At 32.5% G+C, this 27,066-nt stretch overlaps 1 protein-coding gene across 1 annotated transcript in view; it reads left to right on the top strand.

Annotated features, from left to right (window-relative positions):
• The window catches only part of LOC115441695 (protein windpipe), a 53,037-nt gene that overhangs the window by 9,013 nt on the left and 16,958 nt on the right, over window positions 1-27,066 (top strand). The window contains exon 2 of the mRNA XM_030166584.2: window positions 22,856-22,908. The gene's annotated coding sequence lies outside the window, so the exon portion shown is untranslated. The remainder of the gene's footprint in view (window positions 1-22,855; window positions 22,909-27,066) is intronic.

Here is a 27,066-nt window from a genome sequence, read left to right as displayed (position 1 = left end):
TACTACTGAGAGGGATTAGACCTTAGTCAATCACGATGGCCTAGTGCGGATTGGTAGACTTCACACACCTTCGAAATTCCTATAGAGAGATATAATTCACAAAAGAATACACACGTAATTTTAGAAAAGTCAGAGGTGTGCCCTTGGGTTTTGAACCTGCGGACATTCGTCTCGGCGGTCTGTTCCGCAACCAACTAGGCTATTGCCGCCTATATATCGCTTAAATTATTTTATTTTACGGTTCGTCGACGTGGATACGAAATTGTACCAACTTGTTCACCTTGACATTACACATTGTAATTATCTACGTAAACAGTACTTTTCCTATGTACATCTAAGTTGTTTGTATTACATTCAGTTACCTTTGAGTGTAATAAACATTATCTCTTTGACCTTTAGTTGATGCGTGTTGATGCAATGCGACTGAAAATGCTCTGAATCACTCCCAAAAATGGTTAGTTACCAAAGTGAGATCAGAATTTCCAAACGTTCAATTGAATGTAAAAAAAGAGTGCTCACCATCCGATAAGCAACGGCTTGGTTGTGTGTTGGCAGAGGCATCTGACATTGCAAAGACCATGGGCGGTGGATGCTACTTACCATCACGCGGACTGCTACCTCCTTTGTCTACTAAGGCAATAAAAAAGCTTTGGTTAGGGACCACTGTACCTCGAATTCAATTAATAATAAAGACAAGATAAGAATTGGGGAATAATATTGTAAGCTCAACTTCTAGGCAACGATTTCATCGTGCTCCAGAATTTCTTAAACCGCTTCTAAATTCTTTATATCTCCGCTCAATCTTTCGTGGAAGTTTGTTCCACATATTGCAGATACGAGAAAAGAATGAGCCCGAAATTCGCATTGTTCGGAATTCTGCAGTTTACAAAATTTGCCTGATACTCTCGAAGTAGCGAAGTCTGAAGAATACATTTGAAAGTGGTATGACCTATTTCTTTAATAGATAGGAAGAAATACACAAAGATTTATCTACAAATAATTCTAAGCATACCTTACCACTCTAAGTAATATTACCTCTCAATGAACATGCACAAATTAATGTTGAAGTTGATGTAAAAACAGTTCATAAAAATCTTTTGATCAACCCTGATCTTAACACCGAAGCCCATTAGAGTTTAGACAGCAACAAATAAAAGCCGAAAACGTAACCAGATCCGTAAGAGTACAAAACTTGTATACAAGGCCTCTTTATCCATAGAATGCCATTTGATTTAATAAGCATGAGAACATAGTATAATTAGTAAACTGATAATGAACACTGATAAGTAGCCTAGTTGTTCACAGCACTGATAAGAAATTGTTATCATTGCCTAGCGAGTGCACTTGTGTGAAATTGTTTTTATCTATAAATTCGTACTGGACGTTGTACCACGATTTGTCCTAATTAACTTAGCATAAATATACTCCTTATTAGTAGGATACAACGTTAGCTAAACTTTGAATCCTTTTAAAAGTATTATAAAGGTTTCAAAAGATTTGATCTCAAGGCAGAGCAGATATTTGGTTAATGTCTGATATTCTGGGACACCTCTGTTCTGGCTTTGTTGTGTCTACTTTTGCAGGAAAGTTTCAATGCAGGATAAATTTAAAGATAATAACATTAGTGACGATAGTTGTTTAACATGTATCATTAATATATTTATGAATTTTAATATCTCTTCTGTTCAGCGCAATAAGAGAAATACGGCAAAATGTGTCGAAAACAGAGATGTTTCTTATAGTTATATAGTTTTTCATTACGTCGTTAATGGTATATTTCAAGATGGTAGATATCATTAGATTAGCTTCTTTAGCAATGGCCCTTTCCATTATTTGTTTTTATTACCATGTCTCCTTAGACGTTATATTTAAATAACGTGATCTAATGAAATACTATAAAAAAAACTTTTTTAAAGTTCAACATTTCTCAGAACTGTAACATGAAAGTGATCAGATCCCTCTGTTGACACGAGTATCCATTATCATTGACTACCAAGAAATCTTGTTCGCATAAATCAATTCCCATACAGCACGAACACGAGGCAACGATTACACTGAGACCTGTTTGTTTCCAGATCTTATCTAGAATTTCATAAACGACTTTCCCAGTGCACTAACAATGGCTCCTTTGAAAGTATCAATAAAGATTGTGCCGGTTGACACGAAACACTTCAACAGCAGCCACACTTTCGAAAGCCATAACTCAAATGTTAACTGTGGACGTTCGTGTATCAATAATATTTTATTATGCCATTAAAAAGTTTAATTTTATCTCTAATATATCCTATCTATTTTAGATGTATTGTTGTATTTTTTATGTGGTCATGTTATGAATATTTTGTTACATTTAATAATGTTAAGTCATCGTCGATATTTTTTATCATTAGAAAATTTATTTAAAATATAAGAAAGCCTTTTATCATAGTAGTAAGTAATAACTCTACTACATACATATTTCACATCACAGCCAGTTATTTAGTGTCACCTAGATTCTTCGACGTCTTGCCTTTATGTCTTTGCGTATTTGCTTTTGGCAATGTTTCCTCTTTGAAAACATTTTTCGTTGCAAAAGCCTAACATTCCCGTTGATGGAAGTTCACCCTTTGTGTTGGTCTCTGACACGAAAAGCCTCTTTCCGACCTAATACAGGCGCTTGTGCTAAGTAAATATTGTGTAAGGTCACATTTTAAAGATGTTTTTTTAATCAAAATAATTACTTTTAAGTGTTAACAGAATTCCATTTTGGACTCGTGGGGTTAATTATATTCTAAACTTCTCGTATACAGAAATATTTTGATTATTACGGAATGGTTATAACCTGTACAAACGAAATATTTTAAAATCATTATTTCGTTTTCCATGTATCCGTAACCCGGAAATGTGGATGACATTGTATGCGGCCTTCGTTTGAAATCTCGTAAATGGTGTTTATCATTAATCAGTAATAATAAGACATAATTAACACAGTTGAAAGAGGCACGTATTACTTTGATAAGCGTTAGATCAAAGTCGATTTGACACGTGATTACATGTTTTATTTATATGTCGACATGCTTGATTAAAGCATTTACTGCTATAAATCTTATGATATTATAATTGTTTATGATTACTTTTGTCAATTTTTATCATATACAGAAATTATTCAATGCCAATGTCGCATCACTAATTGCGACATGCATTGTCGAATTGTTGTGGACATTGTCTACAGTCAAAAACGATACGACTTTGACAGATAGGCACTTAACTTTCCCTTCGCGGTCTAATGAATTACTTACGGTTCATATAGGTATTTGGTTTGGTTTCTTCTCATTGTCAGGGTAATGAATTTTCTCCATGCATGTTCCTGCGTGGGTTGTTATAAATATACGGACCACTCTTATTTCAGCCTCAAACCCACAATCAGTATTTAAATGTAAATCATGAACCTTTTAATTTCTTGCTTTCTATATCAAACTGATCTAAATAGAGATATTCTTGCTTTACAACTAATCACGTATTTAATTTAATATTACTTTAGAACGTTTGTGTCTCTGTTTTTGTGCTTCGATTTGCGGTTTAGGCTTCCCTATCCAAATTAGTATAACTATTATCGAAGCTAGCTTTTCGCGCAGTACTAGCGGTTCCTTTCTTGTGCGACTCCCTTTAAGTACACTGTTATTTAGCTTATTACGGTGGCTGTATAATTCCTCAGGACCCGTTCGTTGAATATCCAACTCCACACCATACCAGGATGAAACGGCGCTTCCTTATTGCATAAGATTAGAACGCAAGCGGCGTAACAGCCAGTTTGGACGTAGGCAAAAAACTAATTATGTTTTTAATTTGATATGCGACGTGTGCGATTGAGTTTTTGCTTTTAAAATATTTTAACACGTATCTGTTTATTCGTAAAGTAAAAAATATTTATACTAAATAAAAACTGCAATGACTTTGCTATATAAAATGCAATCACAGTTGGATATGAAGTGGCTGTAAACATTTCAACGTGTTTTTCTCGGTTGATAGGAATAGATGATAAAAAACGTATCTGTAGTACTCTATTTCCACGTAGCCCTGCTTGCTATTCTGAACGCATTGTAGATAGCAAAAGTATATAGATACTGGAAACTTGTAAGGAAGCAGATCTCTAGATATGGAGAAGGCATTAGACCCGGTCCAGTGGAAGGAGGAACTTTAATGTTCGCCGTTTTCTAGTTAAGATTCGCAAGGTCAGGGTTTTGAAATGCGTTAGAAATATTTATTTTACTTCATGTTATTATTTATGTTTTAAATGTATAATTTGTTTTTTTTTTTTTTGTGTAGAAAATATTCGGCAAATGTTTTGGTTTGTAAATAATTACAATTTATAAACACTGTTTATTTGCGAGTTTATTATAATTTATATGGAATCAACTTTATTATATCATTAAGGCCTTGACTTTTTTCAACACGTCAAAGTATGAAGGCCAAAGTCCCATATAATTAAACATACATAATAAAAGTACTAATAATTATACGAGACAATAATATAAAGATTGCTTATGTTTACGCGAATTAGTTTAATTATGTGATATTTTTAGTTATGTTAGTCATTGAAAAAAAACTATTCTTTTTCGCAGTTTTTTATGTTTAATTTTCTCAGCCCGCCCCGTGACCGCAACCGTTACAAAGTCCTTGTAAAGTGGGAAGAAAATTAGAGTAAAATAGTTTTATTTCAAAGACGATAGTATATTAAAAAAAATACAGTCGAATTGAGAACCTTCTCTTTTTTTTTGAAGTCGGTTAAAAATCTCAATGACTATTAATGATGTTCAAAAACTATAGATATGGGTATGAATACGCACAATCGCCTTGAAATTATTTTGGGTTTGTTTAGGACGATTCCATACATAAAGCGTTAAATTCAAAAGGATTCAAGTGTCTTTTGTTGGTACTGGTTTTACTAAGTCTTTTACACAACATATGGAGAGAAATGAAAAAGAATGTTGATTGAGTAACATTGAAACTAATAATTACAAAAAATGCAGTTACATAATATCTTACATAACGTAATGTAACAGTTAAATTGTAAATTTATTTATTTTAAGGCTCAATCGATGTTTCCGTGAAGGGTTGTCATGTCCTGAGGGAAGATTGTAGTCAATGTTTATTCATCCCCCTAATGTATTGCGGTGAAATAAAATTTATATTCTTCTTAAAAGAAGGGAGATTCGTGTTCATCACTACGTTTAACATGACAAAAGACCTCAAAGCAATTGAAATGCAAATAGTTTGAGAAATGCCAAGGGCAGTTATCCTTTTGTGGTTTATTTAAAATAGTAAGGTGTAATCAATTTAATTTAATACAAATATAAATAAAATGCCAGTAAAACATGGTAAATCATGTCTAGGAAAGTAAAATATCCTAATCATTAATTAAATTTAATTCTTGTTATAATGGTAAAGCAAAAATTAAACTGACGTCTGAAGACACAGGCGAGTACGCGGTTTGAATCTAATTTTATTGTTTCGGACAATTGTTCTAAATATAATGAATATCCAAATTTCTATAAGATTGGCTTACTAGAGTCCAGCGACATGATGTTAAAAACAAACAATGTTGATATTCGTAAGTAACTATATATTTTATAAAACAATGTCCCCCTTTCTGTCTGTCTATGTTTTCAATTTTCTCAAAATTTACTATATGGATTTATATGAAATTTGATATGGAAATAGTTTAAGACTCTGCGAAGGTTATAGGCTACTTTTTATCCCGGGAAAACACATAGCGGGAGAAACTCCTTCACGCGGGCGAAGCCGTGAGCAAAAGCTAGGGTTTTATTAATAACTTTTGCAACTATTGACGTCACAAATCAAATATTTGTTTTATTTATTGAGTGTTGCAATGCAGTTATTTGCATTACTTTTGATAAGACATATGTTTATCGGAGTGATATTTTGGAATAATACGTGATGTGATAAGTAAGGAGAAATGTAAATAGTTAATATCTATTTTCATCTCCTCTGCCTAATATAATGTTAAAAAAAACCTTGTTCTGTATGTCCTATGAAATGTATGTAAGTAGTAAAAATAAAGGCTTGTTTATTTATTTATTCCATAACCACAAGCTATCAATTTTGACCATACTAAAGTCGGTTCGAATGGATTGTAGTTCAATTCAGTTGAACACAGCGAATGTTCGGAAAGCCAAATCTTGTACGTACTTAGTACATATATATCGATGTTTATTCCTAATATACCTTTTTATATAATTTCCCATATGAGCTTAGGTACTTTTGTGAACGTAAAATCAAAATAGTTTAAAGGAAACTTCGCTTCCCTTCCCGGTATTAGCTAATCATATCCCAACCTTGGCTTTGGAGTTCTATACGAACATGTAAACATTAAAGTACGGTCAGGCACAAAATTAGCTAAACAAAATTCAAAATGCCTATCTACCTGACAATTTCTATCATTTTTTTTCTCTACTGAATAAATTAAGAAGCATCTTAATTATTTTCGATACCTATTAGAAAAAGTACGTATGTTTTTATTAAACTTATATGATAAGTTTTGAATTCGTTCAGTTATTTTTGCGGAAACTGTACAAATTACTACGCACGCACGTGCCTACATGTTGAAAGAAAAATTCTACATTAAACGAGTACGTATTCTAAATCGAACGCGTGTATGTTTTTTTAATTTTAACACTGGCTTTTGCTCGCGACTGCGTAGATATTCTGCCCGCATATAACGCTCCCTAGTGAACGATTGTGCCTTATTCGAGAGGTCAAACTGTATTATTAATTCAAAACCCATTTGAGAACTTAAAGGTGTTTAACTGAGGTTACTCGATATTCTTGAAAGTATGTTGGACACATTCAATTCTTTCAATAGAATATGCGAAAATATTATCAAAATCTTTATTTACTTAATAAATAGTAGAAACAAACATTTAAAATTATCAGTGCTACCTAATTCAGACCACTATTAACTGAATCGAATATACGACAAAAAATCTTATCGAATTTAGATACCAATCAGTTCAAATAATGTACAGACAATGTAACAATTTTGTAGCTATAGATAATAATGTTTATAACTCGGGCACTTGTGGGTACTTTTTGTTTATTCTTACATAACCTTGACAGTTGATCTTGATCTTTACGAAAGTTAGCTATCGAATGTTAGTTATTTCCAGTATATTTGGACGGTGCATATTTTAATAAAATAATTTCATGTCATTTTTTATGCACGAATGGGTTGGCAGGTTATGCAAAAAAAGACGTTAAAATCCTATTAAAGTTCAGTTCGTGATTAGTAACAGTGATATTTTTATTGATAATAATTTTGTATTTATATTTTATGGTTAGAGTACGGTACCAGATCTATTTTCCTTATATTTTTATAACTTTTTTTGATTCCAAGTTTTTAATAGTATTTTCGAAATGTTTGTCCTTTCCTTTGTATTCAAGGATTATTTTGACTAATAATACGTTTTCCGCATTTGCCTTTTTTACATTCATTACGAATATTGTATAAGGAAAAAACTTCTCTGTAACAAATGAGCATCTGTAGACAGGGAATGGTTATAGGAAACTGAACGCCCACAGGGCGTAGGCGATGATTACTTTGAAACCGCACTTTGTGCACGCACTTTGGCAGTAAATACGGTTGTTGGTTGTGTAAATTGTAAATATTCCCAATCGTGCTACCGGCATCTATATCATTATTTGATATCAATAGAAAACAAATATCGAAATTGTGCTGATTTGCGTTAAATAAAACTATATATTTGGAGCATGTTCATCAGAATTTTATAAAGTAAAAAAATGTCCAGGATTATATTAATGTCTCTTGAAAAATGTAAACAAAATGCTTCTATACCTTTACTTACTGCTTATGTTTTACCATGCATAAACATATAGTTTTATTAGCTACTGTGTATTTTTTAGACGAACGGAAGGCTGAAACTTAGCTTTATAAAACCTGCAAGCCTTCTTAGAGTCGAACCTCTGTATAATCTGATTTTTTACTCTTGCAAGAACTCTGCAACTGAGACTATCTCACGAGGACTATCGAGAATAGAAGCCATAGATCCATCTATAATAATTCACTGGATGTATAAAATAGTTAAGAAGACTTTAGCTTTAAAAAAAAGTATGCATTTAATAGATTCAATATCATTGAACTGAACACCTGTGCATACTGCAAGTAAATGTGTTAAGGAAATAGACCCGTCATCTGCTCTCCAAATGATATGGCATTTATTGTGTGAAATGACGAGGCTAACTCGCGGATATCTAATCGACTGACCGTATTATCGACCTGGCGTTTATTGCGTTTTGATTTCAATACATTGGTTTAAACACATATAGACATACATTCATTTATGATCAGAACGATTTGACTTCAAATAGGACTGTATCCATGCATTTGTACGTGTATTGATCTTGCATAGAACTGTCCCAAATTTTAAATTTGTATTATACTATTTCAAACTAATTTTTGATATATTTTAAAGTAAATTAAGTGTAATTCATGAACGAAATTAGAATTTGGGTTAAAATCTATTCCCATAGTCACGATTCTATCGACAAATTTTTTTATTTTTTTTTTATTTGCGATTTTTAATTTTATTTAATATTTGGGAATCAAACAGAAAATATCAAATATAAATAATAAAAGAATATGTTACAGAATCCAGCGAAGTTTCCACTAATAAATAACACAGGTATGGAAAGAGTGAACAATAACATTAATTAAAATACATTTTAATTAATGTTATTGTTTTTTATTAATTTAAGTGCAAAAATAATTAAAATACATAAAATTCGTAAAGATTACGTAAAACATATAAAAATAATATTTATATGTACATTATTATATTGAAACCGTTTATTTCGCTGTCACAAACAAGTCTAGAACATTCCAAACTGGAACAAATCAAACTAAATCAGCACAACTGGCAGCCCTGTCCAGCTGCGGTCACTCGCGACCGCGGCTCTGTTTCCAACTTTATTGGAAAACAAGAAATGATTGGAGAGTGCGTGACGTGGGCGGAACGAGTATTGTTAGTACCTAGAGAAGTTCTGAAACTAGGAAATAGACTATACCCGTACGATGACCTTGCGATCAACTGATATATCAAAATATAGAAAGTCGTTACGTCTGCGAAACGTTATATAATTCGTGTGACAACTTGGTTTGGTTCAGCTGTTGTTGCTGTTCAGCTTGTTTGTATCGAGTAAAGATATTTTTATCTCTGTTATATATTATATATCGTCTTTGTGTTCTAAATTCGAATTATGTAAGATTGTTTAAATTCTGTTTTATTATAAAAAACGCAATCTAAATTGAGTACAAAACACCTAAATATAACAATGATATTTATTCAACTGTTAGTGAAGTAATCGGTATTCTTTCCGTTGTTTAAATTACCGTCAAAATACTTATTCTAATATACTTTGATACTAAGGAAAAAATCGTTATACACCATTCCAAACGTAATGATGCGCACGATTGACTATTAGTTAACGTGTTGCGTAAACTTACCGCAACTCATTCAAAGATTAAATTAATTTAGATTCTTTACGATAACAATACAAAAGATGGTGCAATAGCTATTTTGATTGAAGAATCATTCAATACAGAAGATCTATACAATCTTCCCGTCAATGTCGTGGATAGTCTCCGGGTTCCCTATTAATAGTACTGGTGCAAAATTAAATTGGTTTAAATTAATTTTTGAATAACCCGCATTGCTTACATTGGGGTAGTGTTCCATAAATCCCTTAATGCAAAAAGGGTCGTCGCAATAATACAACGCGTTACTGAATACGAAGGACGTCATATGGAATAATTGAAGTTTGTGTGTCGAACATCTTTTGCACGCGAAAATCACCCTTAACTTATTCAGAATTATTAATAACAAAGAAGAAAAGTTATTGAATACTTATTGCGATGGTCAAGATTATCAATAGGATGTCGAAATTAATTTCCTCTCTAAAATGATCAAGGATATTTTAGAAGCACTTAACTTAAGAGATGCATTTCACAACACCTTTTATACATTGTATCAAAGGTCAGTTTAGAACTTTTAAAATATGTATCCAGATATCGAACTACTCGTAAATTAAAGTGGGGCCACGCGTATAGCGACCATTGACAATTAATTTTTTTGATTCCTCATGTTTATCTTAGCTAAAGAAGTATTTCAGACATGATAAGACTATATATTTCTGTATCTGGAAGCTGAACCCGATAGGGGTTTATACTTTAGGATGATAAAAATTGTGTTTTTTTTACGTCACGATTCCTTCCAAAATTGAAATATAATGTAATTATTAACTGTCTCAAAAATAAGGTATCAATAAAAACGCTTCTTGCTTCAATACTTCCTGTGACTTATACAATAAATGTTTCTATTTTTAACACAAAACCATCAAAAGCCTTAAAACATTTACAATAAGTGTCAAGATTTCGTATAATCTTTAAGCTGCATCGGCCAGTTTGCATGCAGCTAAACAAATTCAAAAGTTCAAATGGCCTATAGAGGTTAAATTTAATTCCTTTTTTTGTGTGATGTAAATCCCTTTTTATTTATTTAAAAGGAATTTGGAAGAGCACAAAAGTGTTTAGGCGACTTGATTTTTATGTAGTGTGATGTGGGTGAGTTAGAGTACATTTAGTTTCCGCATTTGTGACCAAGGTTCTACGACCACAGTTCACACAGTAGTACTTTTACCGCTATTTGATATCAATGCATGCATACTATCGAGTGGCTGCCCCATATACTCGAGACTGAGGTGAGTTCGTGGCTTCACCTTCTAATAAATTAATGAATTATTATAAATTTAAGTTACATTTCATTCAGCTAGTTTGGTTAATGTTAAGTTTAGTTTTAGAGTAGTCATTATTTCATTAGTCAGCCGTGATTAAATATTTTTAAAGACGTCACAGATTGAGGACAATGTCTTTACAAGAATGTCGGAAAATATAATGTACCGTTGTTCTTGTAATAAACGTGTGTACAATAAATTTAACTTTATATATAAAGGACTTAAAAAAAGGTAATTGAAGACAAAAAGAAAGCCTGGAGTTTCTTTCTACTTTTCCTCTTCGGGTAGTCATCACTTAGATAGCTATTCAAAAGTTGGGAGGTTAGCTAGGCTAGGGCGCACATCGTCCTCACCGGTGAGGACCACGATGCGTTATCTTTTTATTTTCCTTACTTTGCCAGCCGGAGCTGTCTTCTTCGGTTTACCTTGTGTTTTATTTATTAATTTTATCCCTATTTTGAAATGTCCGTAGTTACATAATTAATTTCAATGTAATTTAGTAATAATTACTATTATTTTAACTTGTTTTGACGTATCATATTTGCAACTTTGCTTGCTTACGTGATCAATAAAGTATTTATTTTTAAATAGTTCATAATTATGATATGTCTACCTACATTGATCTTATATAAATCTGCTAATACAGTGGCATAGTAACCTTATTCTTTCAGCTTTTACTTATGAATTAGCAATATTTTGCAGTAGTTTCTTAGCAAAATTTGCAGTTATCTATACCTATAATCTAATGTCTACTACGTACATCACCTATAAAATATTATATATTTATTGAAACGTTCCCAGGTAATAGAGAGAACAAAAAAAATGTTTTCAAAGAAGTTACGTTAACACAAACGACAATAATAGCTGGAACCGATGCTTGCAAACTATAGAAAGCCTTATACGATCCTAATAAGAGATGAAATTCCATTAACCAAATTATTTTGTCGGACATTCTTCTGCTCAAAGCGTGTCAAAAAGTTAAGGATTCCATCTTAATTAGCGTGTTAGGAGATACCGAACTTAATTTGTTCTTTATAATGTTTCAGATTTTAGTTAACTTTAATAAATAAAATCAAAATTTGTGGATTAAAAAACTTATTTTGATTTAATTATAAAAAAAATATATTAAAATCTAAACGATAAACTGATTAAAATAATACTATTCAAATAAGACATAAAATATTGGTCTCTAGGCAAGCATTGATCTCATATCATTTAATTTTAAATATCGTACAGGTCTTCTGCCTAAGGTGCCGTAGACCACCGCCCAGAATTGGGTTGAAGGCCACAACATCCATCAAAATTATTATTCGAATATTGAATTCCAAATGCATTAGCTGTAGCAGTAATCATAGACATTGCATCAGAGCATAAGTAAGCGTGTATTGTTTCACATTGCATTTGTGAATCGATGCGTGATTGGCATAATAGTACGATGCTTTACAATCAATTGTTCCAATAAATATGGCTTCTTCTAATTACTATGTTGCAGTTGGATATATCAGGGGCTCAATGCTACAAGGTTCTATGTTAATTTTCACTTATGTTGGAAATGTGATTTAAATATAATTTAATGTTAGAAACATGCAGATGACCTCATAAAACAGCGACTTTTATGTGACTCATTAACAGGTTTACTAATTTTATAGTATATTCAATACAATATCACGAAACGTTCAATAAAAACAATACAATCTTATCGAAATAATATTTTATATATTTCTAATGTCATTTAAACAAAAGCATATTTTCGACACGTATTGTGTGGGTAGACTATGACAGCAGTTACAAAAATACGTGTCACATTGACCGGCGTTTATAAATATATTGTATATTGCTAATTGTGTATTTAAATATGAAATTATTTCTGATCCACCCTAAGGTGACTTGGAGAGAATGCCTATGGTATTAAGTCCGCCTATGTACAATTTTTGTATATGAAGTGCAAATAAATAAATAAAATATACATAAAAGACATGAATACTACTAATACACAAAAAACTGGTGGTAGGTTTCTCATGTATGCGAGTCCGCCTGGGTAGTGTACCACCGCAATATCTATGTGTGTATTCACTGTTGTGTACTGATTTGAAGGACATTGCAGCAAGTCGACACAATAAAACTTAATATCTCATGTCTCATGAGGCCGAGCGCAGTGGAATACCAAACAATACTTTGTAATTCAGTGTTTGGTGGTGTTTCTTCTTTCTATGGGCGGTCATACCGCTTAGCATCAGGCAAACTGCAAGCTCGTCTCATTCAAGGCAGTAAAAAAAAAGAATAGGTATTTTATTAACTGTGCGATTGAATTTTGTTGTCCCGTTCTCACCGTCAGGATACGGAGGGTACATTACGTTAAATGTTGGAGACGGGGTCCTGAGTACATAACTGCGTTTGCTGGTGGGGGCTCACTGATGATCGTTTTGTTTATCACTTGACCTTCTGTGACGGTTACGGAAAACGGCAAAATAAATTACACAAGCATTGCAACTTATTGTCAACTAAAAAGTATTTTTTTATCTAACTAGCTTGCTAGCGGCTTCCCCCGTGTGAATGTGTTATCCGGGATAAAAGTCCGACTATATATTTGCCCGGGATAGTAGCCTACAACCTTCCCAGGGTCTTAAACTATCTCCATACCAAATTTCGTTTTGGTATACCATATTGTATGTCACGTCCCGTTGGAACAGGATAAAAAGTATATGTCCGTCTCCTGGTTCTAAGATTTCTCCCTACCAATTTTCAGCCAAATCGGTTCAGCCGTTCTTGAGTTATAAATAGTGTAACTAAAACAACTTTCTTTTATACATATAGATTTAGTGTTACAATACTGAAATATTTAATTTTTTGTACGAAAATAAAACTTCTAATACGATTATTAAAACATTTTTACCCTACCATATTAGTCGTGCTAAGCGCAAAAGCGGTATGTCATATAGTTTTATAGTTTTGTATGTAAAAATGAGATAGAGAAACTCTTTTAAGGTTTTTTTTAACAATATTATTTAGGTGAGTTCATTGGGTGGGTATTTCTTTAAGCTATTTGACGACATAAAAATCAAGATATGGTCTTTATTTTGAGATACCGCTTTTGGGCTTAGCACAGCAGTCAATATCGGTTAGTAATAGGTACTATATCGTATAATTTCTATTGCGTATACCACATATCCAATCCGTAAACTAGTTAATGATCGGCATGACCGATTAACCGGGTTTGAAGCACTTAGACATTATTTATTTTTGTGCTATCTTAATGCATTAAATAAACAAATACTTACATGCTTGGCATATTGATTTAGAGATGAGTTATAGCGAAATGTTATGAACCTATAAATGGTTTGTATTTTATCTTTGCTCGACTCAGGAATCGAACCTCATACCTCAGCAATGCAATCCTACCGATATAGTTGTATTACAGTAGGATTGTAGTGCTGAAGTATCTACGCCATCGGGGTGTTCCAATATGATATAAATGATGCATATTTCTTTATACTTTATGGAGTCTTAAATAATTTTAATAGTATTCAATAATTGTCAATAGGGCAAAACTATGGGAAATAAGGTTACAGACAAAAACTGAATAAATTATATTTAAATTTTATATTTTCGTCAATCACTTGAAAGGCTTACGTGACAGCAACCTACAACTATAAACTACATAAATGACATAGATAAATATGAAACACGAAGGTTTCTCATAAGATAAATATAGAATAATATAGATTAATTATTTGTACTTTAATATTGAAATTCCAACAAAAACTACAGTATGATAGGTTTTATTTACCTTTTCTTCTATAAAGTAAATAAATATACAACATTTTATAAAAAGAAGAATATAAATTATCTAAATAATGTATAAATAAAACGTTATTGAAAATGTTAATTGTTATCGTACGATTCAGAAAGACGATTTGAATAAAATATTCAAATCTTAAAATGAGGTGTTGCTAAGCGTGAATGTATACTATCAAAATCTCCGACAAGTCGTCACAGTGGCCTTTGTGCAATTTAATTCACTGAATCATAAGTGCTATATAAAACGAGTACTAGAATCTAGGCACGCGATGGCTACACTGATAAAAAAAACATGAAAACTATAGCTTTGCGCAGCGCAGCATGGTCACGTATGCCGGCAAGCCAGTATTTGCGCAAACACTCCAAGATAGCAAAGTTTGTACTCGTAAGTACCGAGATAATATCGAGTGAGCACACAGCTAGAGAAATTCTCGGATTCCTACCTGCCAGGGACACGCCGACGCCTGATCCGACAAAAAATCGTTTCCTTTACATTCTATTTACAAGACCTCCGACACTGAGGTCCCTTTTGTACTTCGGCCTTCGCTTGGCCCTTGGCTTCGACCTTTTTTTGCCTCTACCCACAATTTAGTTAACGAATAATTTAAGGGCTCGATTTAGCGCATACCGTCTAAAACAATGTTAATAAAGTGGACATGTGTGGCAAATTAGGAAAATCCCAGATAACTTTGCCTTATGAACATATGAAAAAAAAATCTGTACAAGAAGTGAAACAAAAGAATACTGGTAAACTGAAAGAAATGGATGTAATTAAAAAAAAATATATTCAATAATTGGTAAATTATTTTCTTAAATATTTAACGCAAATTTTAAATGCATCAACTGAAATAGACAAATGCAATTTCGTAGCAGAATCGTTTAATCGATACCCTTATTTGGCCACTATTTAAATCTATCAGAATGTCATCGTAATAAAAATACAAGGACGTTAACACAGGACGGCACACATTTTGAACAGTGTCATATCACATCCTTTTTCTTAAAAATAGACTTGTAAATTTGATCGAAATCTTTTATCTAAACCGGAGCTATTTATTACTTTGATACATTAAGATATACTAAAACCAGATCGGGTTGAACTTATTTAGTATATCAAATTATATTACTGGTGTTTGAATGTCAATGACGTGGTGTTATGTAATTGAAAGTGTTCGACGCCAATCTCATTTGCATGTGTGATGTCATTATGAGTAATTTGATGGCATTCATGGAAGGTATGAATTCACTGTTAATATTCAAAAGGGTGCTTAAAAACTTTGGCAAGTTTTGAGCCAAACATAAGTGGGTAGTAGTTATTGTGTCCGGAGACAAAAGTGAATCAACAGCCGCGAAATACTTTTTGAATTTTGTTATGTATGTAACATTTGAGGATATGATTCAGATCTTTCGTCATCTTTAAACATTTAAATAAAATTTTAAGGATAAAGCTGAGGAAAGATGCAATAAACGCTATACTCAGAATCTGTGTTGCAATAGCACTAATAAGGAAAAATAAACTAATAATAGTAACAATTCTTCTCGTGAATTCATTTTAAAAACAAAGGGAATAAATATTGTGTTTGGAATATTACTTAAATAAACAAATTCTTTGAAAGAACGAATTAAAAGGAAAATTCTAATTAATGCCCCACCGCAAATAACAAGGGTACATATTTCATTACATACCTACAAAACACAACCGATTTAATTTATGATCTATTATTCAGCAAGCTTGCAAAATCTCACGATTAATTTACCTTGTTAAGTGTGAAATGTCCAGATATATTTATTTTATCTCATTTGTAACTTTTCATAAACCAATTTTAAACTGACGTTTTTACTTACTGTCACAGACTCTCCAATGTCACCTTTGGTTATTAAAACTTCATCCTCAAAGCCAACAAACTGACAAGATCTATCCTTGAGGACCTTGTGGACAACCTGTTATCTATGTTTGCCTTTGGCTTTTGGTAATACTAGATGTTTACCATATCCAATAGTACTTTACGACCACTCAATTCGTCATAGTTTTCGGTATCTTCCCATGTGATGATAAGAATCAAAATGTTCATAAAAATATAACCTTCAATGGAAGAAAGTTTTAGGAGTTATACATATGTTAGCATATTAGCTGTAATATTGTAACTACGAGCTAAAGCGTTATTAAGAATCCTATTATCACTTAAACCCTACTTCTACGAGGCCTTGACACGGCAATTGAACAAAACAAATAGGAAAATTCAATCTATATACTTATTTTTCAAATATGTTACTTTTGACTAAAATATTAAATAGTTGACACACTTCTGCAATAATGTTAACCTTGAAATTGCGCAATTTTATAACATCAAATGTTCTACGATCGTAATACCACATAGATTAGATAAAGACTAGACAGGAAGTTATAGTATTACGACACGCATTTATTAATAGATATTAGAAATGTCCCAACGTAGTTGAATCTAAGAGCGTGACTGTTGCAGCCGAAACGATCCTTAAAACGGTTTAAAATAAAGTAAAGCGTGATTCCTTCATAAAAACTTGGAACTTTTTACGTCTCAATTCTGGAATGAAGCGTTACGAAGTGTCTCGAGACAGTGCAGATGATGTCAGTTTCCCACGACGGCCCGCGCATAGTTGTGCTAGTTAATGAGTATCGGCCACATGGGATTACGTTGCTGCATTTGCGTGCAATTTACGCGCTAATGCGTTAGGACAAGTAACCGCAAATACGTCTAATTTCATGCCAGCCAGCTCTAGCGGCTTTGAAACTGCATGAAGCTATAGCTTAGTAACAATTCGTTTAACGGCTATGTACTTATCTAAAATAAAATGGAAACTAAGAATCCGGGTAGTCACTTCATGTTTAGCTGGAAGTATAACATTGGATATAACAATAAAGCAAACGTCTTTATAACAATTGTTAATAACACATATCTAATATTTAAATGATGTTGGGTAAGTACATTTAATTGCAACTTTGGACCTTACCGTAATAGATTTAATAGAATGTATGCACATATTTGAAACGCATAAATGCTCCATTAAATTTGAACTGCAACAATTTGATGACATATTGTCATTGTTTATAACATTAAATATACACCGTGTCATTCATTTTAAAACGTTTTCCATTAATTTGGTCATCGTTTGCATTAATAATGTACATTGTATTTAAAAGATTTGCAATACTGTACGTGTGTTTAATATATGATCACCAGTTGGTCATATATTTGTTTAAATAGCATCTGTTAAATATGCATTTTAAATCACCGTGTGTGTCTACACTGATCAGGTACCATTACTACGCAAGTGTTTTCCGGTGGCCTAATCTGTCTGCATGTAATTTACATATCATTGAAGAATTCTAGTACATACTATGTTATAGCGCAGTGTTTGGATAAAATTATATTGAAGTATATTTCTAACAGGAATGAATATAGCATATATTTAATTTAGTCAGTATTTCTAGTGAAAAACCCTATCTTTTAGTCACTTCTAGTGATAAGATTACACGCAATAAATACCTTTATGCTGTCCCATTCAAATCAATTCATATAATTTTCCACAGTGGGAAACCAAACCGAGATTTGAGCATAAATTCTAATATAAATTCTCCATAATGTTTTTCATCCGCTCTGCATCGTGATATCGGTCATATTAATTCACTTATACATTTTGTCAGCTCCTGACTGACATCTGTATGATCTGGTTTGCAAATACCACCCACACGATTATTATTTGCAAAGTTACTTTCACCCAGGACAGTCGATGCAAGTCTACCATTGACTAACACTCTTCAATTGTTTGAATTATTTGTGTCAAGCGTGAGAAATATCTAGGTGATGGTGGCTAGGGACTAATGCAGTTAGAATCATAATTGTTATGAAACAGTTTACCCGTTTCACGTACCTTTATTATTATTGTAATTGTGGTCTAGCTTTTCTCTGACTTCGTTTTGTATGTAATAATATGGCTGCATTACGACGAAGGGTTCAAAGAACAAATTACGACATCTTGCTTCAAAAACTCGTTTAAGGCTTGTGGAAGGAATATTATTACGTCTACACATGTAAGAGATATAACTTCTCATCTACGTATTCCATAAATCATTTTAAGATCAAAGCAACTATCTTTTTGTGGTAGAAAGCATATGTAGTCGGGTAATAGTAATAAAGAAAGTGACCTTGAACCTACTCTCCATCTAAACATTGTATCATGAAGTAATAAAATTTTAAACATGGTTGACCTTGAACTTGAACTTATTTTTCTTCATAATAATTGACAACAAAAATTTGGTTCATGTATTTTGGCAGACTAGTTTACCAATCTAGAACAGTATCGCATGTTAACGGTAATGCGAAACGGGAAGTGGTTGTGGACACGAAACGGATGGTGCCGTTTTTTTCATTATCATTTGGGTAATATCATGAGAATTTTGCAAATGGTGAACAAATATTATTGTGGTAATAACGCGCCGAATGCTAATAACTAGGAAATGAGGACGCAGATGGTGTTATCTTTAAAATGCATTTGTGCCCATTAACTATCTGAGTCTATCTTTCCATTCCGAGTATTGCAATGAAAGAGATAGACCAACAAAGGCAATCCATTATGCATTTTATGCCATAAAAAAGTACATACGAATAACGAAAGTATTAAATATAAAACATGAACACACGTGCAGCTTTAAATTCGCAAATACAGCTAATCAAATAGGTTATCGCTACATATTCCTTCATTTCGCGTGAACATTATAATATCCCAATTTGGTTGCTTCTCGGTGCAGCTCCACGCCACTTTTGGTTTATATCCCGTACGGTATTTGCAGCGGTTCGTATAAACCGTTATTTTAACTAACTACAAAGCCAGATGCTATTATAATTTGTAGTTGGTTGGTAACTTCGTAAAAAGACGTCTCTGTATAAACATCATAATTAATATATTGCATACCTGTTTGGATCTTCTAAGTGAAAATTTACGTGTTTATTTTTTTTGTTTTACAACGTGGATGCAATTCTATTATATTTAAGTAGTAATGTATTAACTGTATTGTATTAACTAGCTGCAAAGTAATTTATTCTTCACAATTATGCATTATTGCTCCATTTCGTACCCAAGTATTAACGCATATACTTAGTCTGGCCATAAATACTGTTACACTTAATTATAAAAAAATATTACATTTGAATTTCGAATCTGTCATTTTTATACGATTGTTCATTGTGTTTTCTCATTTTGGCGCCAATACATTGTAAAATATTTTGCGATATTAAAATGGTGTGGGGTGATAAAGAGAACCGAATCGCTGTGATAGCATTACACAAAGTAGGTATGGAGCCAAATGCAATTTTTAAAACTCTCCATACACTTGGTATTAGTAAAATGTTTGTGTACCGGGCTATTAATAGGTACAATGAGACCTCCTCTGTTTGTGACAGAAAAAGATCTGGCCGTCCACGTAGTGTTCGTACGAAAAAGGTGGTCAAAGCAGTAAGGGAAAGAATTCGAAGAAATCCTGTCCGAAAGCAAAAGATTTTATCTCGGGAAATGAAGATAGCACCTAGAACCATGTCGCGTATTTTAAAAGATGACTTAGGACTTGCAGCCTATAAGAGACGCACTGGCCATTTCTTAACTGATAATTTAAAGAAGAATAGGGTGGTAAAATCGAAACAACTACTGAAGCGGTACGCAAAGGGAGGTCACAGAAAAATTTTGTTTACGGATGAGAAAATTTTTACAATTGAGCAACATTTTAACAAACAAAATGACCGTATTTATGCTCAAAGCTCTAAGGAAGCTTCCCAATTAGTCGACAGAGTGCAACGTGGACATTATCCGACTTCAGTGATGGTTTGGTGGGGTGTTAGCTATGAAGGAGTGACTGAGCCATATTTTTGTGAAAAAAGGTATCAAAACATCGGCACAAGTGTATCAAGATACCATTCTTGAGAAGGTAGTTAAGCCCCTTAACATCACCATGTTCAATAACCAAGTATGGTCCTTCCAGCAAGACTCGGCGCCGGGTCATAAAGCTCGGTCCACGCAGTCTTGGTTGGAATCGAACGTTTCGGACTTCATCAGAGCTGAAGACTGGCCGTCGTCTAGTCCCGATCTTAATCCGCTGGATTATGATTTGTGGTCAGTTTTAGAGAGTACAGCTTGCTCTAAACGCCATGATAATTTGGAGTCCCTAAAACAATCTATACGATTGGCAGTGAAGAATTTTCCCATGGAAAGAGTGCGTGCTTCTATTGATAACTGGCCTCATCGTTTAAAGGACTGTATTGCAGCCAATGGAGACCACTTCGAATAAGCTTTTTATATTTTTAATTGTTTTATATTTATGTATTAAACTGACACACTGTAAAAGTAATAAATGTTATTTGCAGTTAACAATTTTCTTTTTTCTTTATTACAATATTTATGGCAAGACTAGGTATAATACTTTGCACATTCTTTTACATCTTTGCGAAAACTCTTTATGCTAATGAGAGTTTCTAGGATTGCTTCCATGATTCATAGTGCTGCTAACGTTCACTGTTTGCATTATGTTTGCTATTTGTTTTGGCATTGCTCTCGGTAATGCTTGTATTAACTGTCACTAAGTATAGAAACCAGTTGCTTGGTTCATGATAAACCACAATAGGAATACATAGTAGTACCTATATGTTGTGTCGGGTTTCTTTTCGGAAATGTCATCCTTCGCCACTGTAACACAAATAAACAACAGTTTTAAGATTTTTCAAAATTTGTCAGGTGATGTCAACCAAATTTTCCTTACTTTCTTTTATATATTTTTCGTCTACTACATAATATAACAGAAAACTAAACGCGGAAGTCAAAATACAAAAGTGCTTATTTCTGAATATTCAAAAACAAATTCTAAAACCATGAGACGAAGAATTAATTTTGATATATTTGTCTCACCGGTCAAAATCAAATCTTTATCGCGCATATCTTTAACCTTGTCATGTCCAGTTACGACGGTCTCATGACGTCAAGTTTACCTTAATAATTTGCGTCAAAGAGTTCCTAGTAACCATTTGCCTGATTTTCTTATATTACCTTGACTGTATCTGCAATATTAACAATATATTTTATATCAGCGGCATAAAATGTTGAATATATCTGGGTTTCGTACTTTTAACTGATACAATTGTCTTCTTGTCTTGAGTTTTACTTATTTGAAGTATCAATTATAATGCGCCTACACCATTGTTGCTATGCGTAACTGAAAACCCATTTATGCAAATATTTTCGCGCGTAAAATACGTAATAGTATTTATATAAAATATCTACTGACAATGAGTTACCACAAAACGTATTAGATATCCATAAGGCAAGTGATATTTCCCCAATACGAAACAGGGAAATCACAATGACAACATATTAACAAGAAATGTCCAGCTCCAAGGTTTCTTGACCTGAATTGTAAATGATGTGATTCATTGCTGATCTAACAGATACGTCACATCTTAAGTTATATCTACGCATAGTTAAGGTGACTTAATTCTCTCATTTAAGTGTTTGCGAAATAAAACTGAATCTATCTTCACGCAGAATTTCTTATTATTTCTGTTTCTTATTTTTTCTAAGTATTTAATTGAATAACAGGGATAATTATACATTTTCATAATTGTTTGCAGCCGAGGTTATCTATTCTACGTTATCTCTATTCAATATAATTAATAAATAAGCACACACGTGCAGTTCTTGTGATTCGCCGCGAGTCGCACGTATGAATTAATGCACTTTGAAAATCTCTTCGATAACCTTTTATAAGATATCTCGTTCGTGGTCAACGACAAATATTTTATTTTATTTATCACTACGCCAACTGATGCAGATTTATAATAATGTAGAAATAACTATAATATGTAAAACAACTATAACATCTCAAATATAAGACAGGTGGTACACCTAATATTTTTTTTACGATTGCAAGATGTTTGAGTATGATCGTCTTCAATAATAAAAATTCTTTTATCCACGCGACCGTTACGACTCAGAATGAAAGATGATGTGGGATCGTACGATATTCTACCTGTGAATTGGGTGTAATAATACACTGCCACCGGCCCCACAGCTGTTCCTGAGCTAAGCATTGTAAATAACATTTTGAATGAAACACGTTAATTCGGCATCTTTGAAGCGAAAATATTGGCAGCTGCGTTTATTATTACATTTTATGTACAAGAAAAGACCTTGGTTTCTTTGCAATTTTTTTATTGATATTATGTTGTTTCAGAAGTGCAAGAGGTGGGATGTCTCAACGCAACTGATGACGTCTTGTAATAAAAGGTGAGTGCAACGTCTATTACTGTCTTGTTTTGAACGGTATATTGAATGGTAAATATGTCTCGATATCCATGATGGATGGAATGAGTTGTAAAAACCTCAAGATTGCTATCAGTTCTGTGAAACGTTACTGCATTTACTTTTCGAGTTTAATTTACAACGTGATCTCAAAATGCCAGCAGACGCGGAGTTGAACAACGTTGAACCACTTTGATTGCAATCTTGAAAAAGTTTGTTTCGAATTGTTTGTAACATGCCTTCAACATAAAATTATTATTAAAAAAGTCAGTATTTTTATTTTATAAATTGACTTAATGTGGCATTTAGTGCCGAAATGCGCTCATAATGTATTCGAAAAATATATAAACGGTGTTTAGACGATTCATGGAAAGTTATACGACTTGTTTATAAATATCAAAGAAGTCTTGAATATATGCATGCTTTAAGTACGTGGTGCTCACAAAAACATTGAGGAATTAAATACATAACATACCCAATATTCCCAATAATTGTATACAGTAGTTAAGGTCAACTCTAAAGAATATTTTCCTAATATCTGTCTTTGTTATGGCATTCTTATGTTTCATATAAAAGGTTTTGTATGTTGCAACAGAATTCAATTATGGTTAAAGTGCAATTGAGTTTAATTAAACGGTGGATACCTCTAATCGGTCTTCAATTGTTGATCATTAAAATGAATTGGGATTCGTTAACTTTTAGTTTTATTTTTTATGACATACATACTTTTATACATAATTTATGTTCAGTGCTCTATATCCTTTAATTTGAAAATTAGTAAACGTATAAACATCATGTACACATGAGGCTCTATCCAAGAAGCCTTTCTAGAACCGTCAACAGCTAAAAATAAAAAAAAAAATGCAAAATGTAAGTAGATATTGTAACTTTGATTTTTAGGACGACCAACCTCAGTCCCCCCTGAGACCATGAAGGCTGCTAAGTCATTGAAACGATATAAAAAACATGATAAAATCCAAAAATAGTTCTATTTCAATGTCTACGCTAACGTTATGTTTGAGAATGACATATTCTAGCGATAGATTTATGGTTAGATTATGTCATTGCCATATTTTTTCTTGTTTCCTATTAGCGTTAGCGATTGTAAACAGGCAGTTTAGCTACGGCCTTTATGCTACGTAGTTGGGTGGTTATAAAACTTATATTTTCAATAATTGCCAATAGATGAACCTTTACTTGTAATAAGAAAATAATAGAATTCACTAAGCGAATAGACATTCGAACCACATTATACATACATTTTAAAACAAAACTTTGTACTGCCATAAATGATTTTATTTTTTATCTCATATTACTTCATTTACATTATGGCGTCTATTCAAAGTTTTAATTCGACGTTAGTTTCTTAACTAAAAAAAACCTTTTCATTTGAATAACATTGAAATGAAGGAATACACCGCAGTGTCAAACGTCGGTGTCTTCTTTCTCATTAAACATTGCAGGCATTCGTAATACGAGTAATGTGGCATTATGTGGAAATTCCAAGATTTATTATTGTAAAATAACATTGTAACATGTATTCGAAAAGTTATCGATGTATATATTAAGTTTGAATCTCATGTTTAAAAAAATGACCGTTAACTTGACCGCATTAGCATTATGTAACGTTACATAAGAGGACTATTCTAATTCAATCAATTCCCAATATTCAGAACAGTTGACAAATTAGCTTGCTTATTGTAAAATTATTTGGAATCGGATTAAAATTTTTTGAGGATATAAAATATTCTAGAATTATTTATATTTATCAAGCAATAGATAATGTGATTGCGTGATTCTTGTTTATCTATAAGGAACTAGTAACGGAAATACGAAAGCAAATACGGCAAAAATCTAAGAATTTTGAGGAAAATAAAGCAATGCGTGGAATCTCACGCATTTAGCAGGATATACGACTGTAGTTGCGTCATAGAGATTAACAGAATCTTATCTGTGCTAGATAACGTGGTATAAAAATCGAATATTCCCTTCCGTGAACGAACGCGCAAAAAGCGAACATAAGTGGAACAACTTACCGAAAGTCTCAAATTTCAATATAATGGTCGGACAAAAGCAGTCTTCTACTAAATGTGCCAAGTTGCTTCGTCTTTTTTGTGCCACTTGCAATAACTTGTCGTCGATCTGTCTATCTGTGTCAAAAACAGTTGTGTCAAATAATTTGAATTGTCAGCCACTTATTTTGTCGCGTAGTTCGTAATAAAAAATGGTCCCATTAAACTTCATAGGATACGGAATTTTAAAAATAAATTTATGTCAAACATTACCGCTTATAATGGCACTATTTTTTAGTACATAATGTAGTGCATTTAATATTGAATTTCTTGTCAATAATGTCACAATTAATTCTATTTCTCGGTAAAATGATATTCGCATCATCTATTTCAATACTTATCACAAATTAGGTTAGAAACTTACTGACAATTCTTTCACGGGTTAATCTAAATGTCCTTTGCGAGAAAAATTCTAGAATCTCCCACCTCAATCCTACGAATGGTTCCAACGGTTCCCGCGGCTATTACCGGTTCATCGGCCTATATAGCAGGGGACCATCGCGGTCTTAATCTTTTGGTTGTTATCATTCAAGGACTACTGCTATAACGTTACCTAGAGATTACAGTGTGGAGAATAAATTCTTTGTAGACTTATTTTTTGCTTCTATTACTAATATAGTTAAGTCTTTTAAGATTCTATCAGACCTCGTAGTTTAACATCATTTTTCAAAATAATATGTAGGTATCAATGATTATTTCAAAAATGTTTATATTATAAGAAATTACTATGTCATTAAAAGTAGTTTGGACTGTGATTTTTATGTTTACATTAATTAAGTTAAACAATCAGGTTATTTTTAAATTATCATTTAATGGGGTTACATAAGGGTCAACGGTTGATATGTTCTACTCGGTAACGAGAGATGTTTGTTTCATAGTAAAGAAATGATATTTTAAGGAAAACGTGAATTCTATTTTTTTTAAGGATTTTTTTTTATTTATTTAAGATTAAGATTTAGTAAAAGATTAGGATTATTTGATATTATTTCGATTATGTACCTACTTATGTATTGAGAAATCAATTATAAAATATGAAATACAGCTTTTGCAACATTTTACAGTTGTGTTTATTACTTAACTTTTTCTAAAAAATATTTTAACAATGATAATAGTTATAATAAAAAAAATGTTTCGAATTAAACTATAAGTCGTATAATATTGTAATTTTCTTAAAGTAATGTTTCTAATTATAACTAAATTCGTAGACCAATTTTAAAACGTACATACGGCTGGTAATGAAATAAAACCGTGTAATATTCTCAATTTGTTGTAATTGTTCATTCGACTCTGCGAAAAGTACAAAAAATTACCTGAGCAAGTTCAAAAGTAATATAATACCGAGGTTACACAACACAAAAAAACTTGTTTTTAACGTAACTTGTTTATTACATTGGTCCGTTTTAATGAATAATTAAAGGTTTTTTCTTTTACAATGTCTTTATCAATTAATACACTCTTTAAAACGTAAATAAGACGGTAAATAAAATTTAATCGCATAATATTTCTTTAAACAGCCCGATACGGTAAACTTCGCTACATTGAATCATATTTTTATCAGTGGTTTAAATGTCTACCATATCTGCTACTATGTTTATTACTTGCTTTTGCTCGCAACTCCACCTGTGTCAAAGACATATTGACATAAAAAATGTCGTAAACCAATTACTTAAGGATAACGTAGCTTCACAACTGAAAATTATCAATCTTACGAATTTTCATCATCATCCTATATCTTTGTCCACTGCTGGACATAGGCCTCCTCCAATATGGGCCATTTTACCCCATCTTCGGCCTGTCGCATCCAGTTCTTAGCAGTGACCTTCGCAGATCGTTACTCCACCTGGCTTGAGGGTGTCCACTACGTTTGCTGAAGGTCATAACAAATTTTACCTTTCAATAATTTAAGTTTAGATATTTGGCGTTCGATTTATAGCCGTCAGTTGACGTCAGTGGCATTTCGCAATTTTGTTTGATTCTTCATATTTAAAACTTTGCCCTTAACGTTTTATTTGGTACATATTCTAGTCCCATTACTTTAAAAGCAGCTAAAACAGAAAAATCTAATCTGTTT

The sequence above is a fragment of the Manduca sexta genome, chromosome 25 (assembly GCF_014839805.1).
Source record: "Manduca sexta isolate Smith_Timp_Sample1 chromosome 25, JHU_Msex_v1.0, whole genome shotgun sequence".
Classification (NCBI taxonomy): Eukaryota; Metazoa; Arthropoda; class Insecta; order Lepidoptera; family Sphingidae; genus Manduca; species Manduca sexta.
This window is presented reverse-complemented; position numbering and strand designations above follow the sequence as displayed.